The following is a 6,000-nucleotide window of genomic DNA, read 5'->3' on the forward strand; positions in this document are numbered from 1 at the left end:
AAATGTTCTATGTTCTCTGGTCCTTCTTTACAAAATGTACACATGTTGTTACTATTTATTTTCATCTTGTAAAGTAGTGAATTAGTTCCCAAAATTCTATGGATAATTCGTAAATTTTACCGACGCCATCATGAGTTGGTTATCTGTTACGGAATAACCATTGTTCAAATGAAATTCGGATATGTTCCTTACGCTGTAACTACAATTTCTTTCCCCTTCTTGAACGTGACCCACCGAATTTAGTTTTCGATATTGTGTCATGTGTACTTTTGTATAGCGTATGTAAAATATTCAACATTGAACAAAAAATGACAGAAAACAGATCTTTAAATTGTTACACGGTACAGTTCAATATGTAAACATATCAAACCAAAATTCACCATTTCACATAGAAATTGTAAAACGTAAAAGCAAACACATCAGCATTGACATTTAAGCATAATCAAACACGAACTGATTCCAAGTTCTCATTAGACGTGTTAGGAAAAGGGTTTAAATACTGCGCTGATGTTAAATTCCAATACCGATACAATATTTAAGTGTGTACTTTCTGAAATACAATTGCACTGAAAAGTATACTGGCGGATTATAATAGTTTAGCTCTGTACTGTGGTTGATACAACATGAAGCGAACAGTTAACGTCGATTCAAGACGTGCATTAGCCTTTCGTAGATGTTCATACATTCATACATTAAAGCCTGTATCATTGGCGGATCCAGATATGAGGGGGCTGAGGTATGGTCCTTGTTTTACGATCATAGCACTTGAATGGGGACATATAGGGACATAGAGTTGGCACCCCCTTTTAAAATAGCTTGATCCTCCCTTGTGTATTTGTTTCATTTAAGAGAACAAAACAAAAATTAACAAAGTGTATGCAAGATTCAAGAATATGAATGACAGATGTTATGACCACAAGTCCAAAAATAAACATTAAGTGTTGGATAGTTAAAAAATTCAGTTAGTCTCTTCACAACAGACATGTTCATGGTTCGTTGCAAAATATGGTAGTTAGCATGCATTTTATGTCAAAGAATACAGGGCCGCGTTGGTGTAGCTCAAACATATCAGTGAACTCATCGTTATACCGTTATTTCAAAAAGTCAATAAAAAGTGGACACAGTACTTTTTCTTTATACAACGTTTAAACTTCGGTGTTTACATGAATATAAATAATGTGGTAATTTTTATAAATTTCCTGTTTACCAAACTTTTTTTGAAAAAACTAAGGATTTTCTTATTCCAGGCATAGATTACCTTAGCCATATTTGGCACAACTTTTTGGAATTTTGGATCCTCAATGCTCTTCAACTTTGTACTTGTTTGGCTTTATAAATATTTTGATATGAGCGTCACTGATGAGTTGTATGTAGACGAAACGCGCGTCTGGCGAACAAAATTATAATCCTGATACCTTTGATAACTATTTACACCACTGGGTCGATGCCACTGCTGGTGGATGTTTCGTCCCCGAGGGTATCACCAGCCCAGTAGTCAACACTTTTTAAATTTCCTGTTTACCAAACTTTGAAATTTTTGAAAAACTAAGGATTTTCTTATTCCAGGCATAGATTACCTTAGCCGTATTTGGCACAACTTTTTGGAATTTTGGATCCTCAATGCTCTTCAACTTTGTACTTGTTTGGCTTTATAAATATTTTGATATGAGCGTCACTGATGAGTCTTATGTAGACGAAACGCGCGTCTGGCGTACAAAATTATAATCCTGGTACCTTTGATAACTATTAGAATTAAAGGGTTACAGAATAAGGTTGTCCTGCAGTGCATATGTTCAAGAAACCCACTTTTAACGAGCTATATGGGTATTGTACTGTCTGCTACTATGTGGGTATGAATGCATAAATGCAATGAATGGATGAGGAGAACAAAACAATGGTCGGATTTGCCGATTCACCCATCACTATGTACCGTCTAATTTAGAAAGCGGAGTGCATTGTCAATCTAAGACATTACAAAATGAAGCAAATCGGAGAAAAATGACCGACAAAGATTAACCAGACTTTGTTTTGCAAGAGGTGAAAATCAATATTCTGTTTTTAAAATAACACCCTGAACTAAAGATACTAACATTAACTTCTCCGTGTGAAAGTTTAATGTAAAATCTGAATTTGATCGGGTGTTCAGTTTTGTTGTTTGAGGATGCCGTGGTAACAAGAAAAACAATTTCCGTCCCTTTACCAAAACATAAATTTAAAATGATTGATGTATAAACGTTGCAATATTGTTAAGCTTGATTCGATAACCTCTATATAACTAAAAGATTAAAGTTGATAGAAAGAAAATAGAAAACCCTTTTGTTTAAGTCTTTTTTTTTTATTGTCAAGTACACACATTTCCGTTTAACGCTACTGTGTAACACATTTCTCTACTCTAGAAAATGATAAAACAAAATATAGGAGATGCAGTATGATCGCCATAATAACAAACTATCATGGGTCACCGTATGAAAGATCCCCTTATATAGAGAAAACTAAGAACGGCCCCGATATAACAATTATTTAAACAAAAAATGAAATAAACGATCTCACCCTTAATCGATTCTAACAAAAAATCAATGAAATTTAAAAAAATAAATCATGATCGTATTGTTCTTATAAATTCTTCTTTAGCTTTGTAAACAACACTGTGCTAAAATTATCAATACAATATACTTAGCGCAGACTCAGAGATATACATAATAATGGATCTTACATTATACTTCCCACGTAAAGGAGTAATTTTGGCCTCAAATTTCAGGTTCATCTAACGAAAGATTTTGACCACTTTTTAAACACTTAAGTGTCTATTTCATATGATTCAATTAATTTATGTAAACAAATGTATCTAATTTTGTCATGAAAAACGATCCGATTCAAACTCAAATATGAAAAATCTACCAAATATGCCGAAAAGTGTCACTTTTCAGATGGTTTTTGTCAAAAAATGAAAGTGGCCGCATCCGTGTTCATGAATAATAAAATTAACGGTACCAATTTTCTTGCACCAGATACGGATTTCGACAATACATGTCTCTTCAGTGATACTCGTGGCCAAAATATTTGAAATCCAAAGCTTATATAAAAGATGAAGAGCTATAATCCAAAAGGTCCAAAAAGTATAGCCAAATCCGTGAAAGGAATCAGAGCTTTGCATGAGGGAGATCTATCACAATTATATATGTTATGTATTATCATTAAATACAACTTACATTTCAATATTTATGATGAACACGAATGCGGCCACTTTCGATTTACACGACAACCGTCTAAAAGTTAACTAATATGCAAGAATTGTGAAGATTTCAGTAATTTAGCATGACTTAATAGTGCTAGTACCCAATATATGTGCATTATTTTGTCAAAAACAGCCCTTATTTATGTAGCAGAAGCATTCTACTATCAATAGATAACTAAAAGTTTACATTTAAACAATTTTGTAAAACTGCTATATTTTGGGGCCAAAAAGGGGTCTTACTGGACCTACTCCTGTGCATGTCTTGGAACCTATTTGCAGACCCTTTGCCGACTTTATTGTTTTAAAAAGTGCTATTAAAAAACGACAAAATAACTTTTATTCTTATTCGTATGCATAATAAAAAAAAGTAATGCACAAGAGCTCGGAGAAATCAACAAAATAAAAATTAAATAAAATTCCGCGAAAGACTATTAATCTTTTTGGCGCATTTAAGTCATTTCAAAACAAGACGACATACAAATTAAACCGCTAAAGTTAAAAGTTTTCTGTTACGTGAACAATTGAAATTCGTATGATATTGTATTAAAACTGATTTCTGAGGTAGGTTTTATTTCATTTTCTATTCTATTGCATTGTTCGCAAATTTACTCATTTCAGCAAGTCAACATGGCGACTCCTTGGTTACAAAATGTTAACCCTGTCTTTCACAGAAGCTTATGAGAAAAAAATGTAAATTAAATTGGTAAATGGTGGGTTTGAGATTTGTTTTTTTTTCAAACAGTTATTCACGAAATAACCTACGCAAGCTACATATTTATAAAGATATTTGAGCTTTAGATAACACGGAGTAAAAAAGAACAGCCACACACACAGCATACCCACCCTCGCTTCAGTTCTTTAAAAGACCGTATTTGTCCTATAAGAATCGAAATATCTTCTTAAATATACAAATAAAAAAAAACACAGGAATCAAATCACATTCGAATGCGAGTTTTTACTCTCAATCAATGATTGATGTAGAGTAAAAACTCGGATTCGAATGTGATTTGATTCCTGTGTTTTCTTAATATGTATATTTTGATCCCTTTGTAGATATTCCTTGTAGTCGTTCAACAAAATTGTAAGAAAAAGGGGGATAAACGATCTAAAACTTAATCGATACTGACATTAAATATAGGAAATTTAAAAAAAATGTGATCGTATTGTTGTTATAGAGACCAGTCCGTGTATTGAGAAACACATTGTTACTTTATTATTATTAAATATCATGTCAGTATCAGTAAACAAACTCATACAGGTAACTTTAATTGATGGTTATCTGTGCTATTTGAGATGGGCCAACTATAGCCTGTAGCATATAATAACAAAAATAAAAGTATTCCATAATATGAATTGATTACCACACATAAACGAACATTCCTAATATACGTTCAACATAACATTCAAATTTATTAGATTTTTAACAGTGGTTGTAAAATCCTTGGGATTTGGTTTTAAAAATGTATATCACACATATTATTTTATCAAATAGACAATCAAACCTGTGGTGATTGGTAAAAGACCTTTTTGCTGAGATGTTTTTGAGATGACGTTTTGCTTTTCTGTTGACATGACACTCTACAACATAAAATGTAAAAGATATCAAACGAGTAAGTAAATTAAATGCTGTAACATTTCAGACGAACTTACCTGGAATGAATGCTTAATATTGACCAACTAAAGTTCTAGGAGTTTCTATTGGTTGAAGTCCATTCTTAAAACACATTACATATAACTATTGGCGAATGATTGTTTTGTTTACATTGCTGTTCTACGACGATTTTGATCAAATCATTATTTAATTTTAAAAGCACGAATACAATAATTATTGATGTTAAAAGCAAATGTGTTCGATTAATCAAAAACATTTAAGATTCATACACAATTAAACATGATATTTCCATAAATAAAACAGACCACATTGTTGTCCAATGTTTTATCAGTTTTTAACTGTACAAAACAAGTAAAAACGCACAAAGTGTTCAATATTTGATATCATATTGATGTTAAAAATATAATATCATCCAGCATTTTAAACTCGTGTTTTAATTTTGTTATGAATTTGTGTTCTAAATTGGTTTTGCATTTTGAAAACACTGATTGTGTGTAGTTATAAATCGAATACTGTCCCCGTGGCCTGCCTAGATGTATCGATTGAACAGTGTTGACACATCCTGGATCTGCACAGTAGAGTTTGTTTTCCTCAATTCATCATTTAAAATTAATTTCTGGAAGCCCAACTGGGATTTTAATTTGAATGTAAACAATGCTACATAATCACAAAACAAAACAATATGACTTGCATATGTTCAACGTTTGTTTCGTTTTAATCATTCAAAAGCCTGCTAAAATGTTGGATATACTGTTTAAAACTTTAATGATCGTTATCGACCACTCAATAAACCAGAAATAGTACCTTGAGAAAGTCCATTACTTTTTTTTTTCCTTGTTTTATCTGTGCATCATCATCACTATATTCTATTGCTGCCAGATCATAAGGAGTTTCATTCTGAAACACATTCTAACCATCTAACTATGCACCATTCACATGTAATTGAGTATAAATTTATTCTACAAACTGTTAAATACAGATAAAACATTTATATTTACGGATATACGTTCATCAATTTAGGACTACTTCGAATTGGACAGGGTCCAGTCTAAGAAGAATGTGTGTAATATAGCATGTGTAAAAGAGTTGAAAAACGGTGGTATCAAATATACAATTTTACCTGAGACCACGAATGTCCAACCCTTTAAAATAT

This window comes from Mytilus trossulus, chromosome 5 (genome assembly GCF_036588685.1).
Source record: "Mytilus trossulus isolate FHL-02 chromosome 5, PNRI_Mtr1.1.1.hap1, whole genome shotgun sequence".
Classification (NCBI taxonomy): Eukaryota; Metazoa; Mollusca; class Bivalvia; order Mytilida; family Mytilidae; genus Mytilus; species Mytilus trossulus.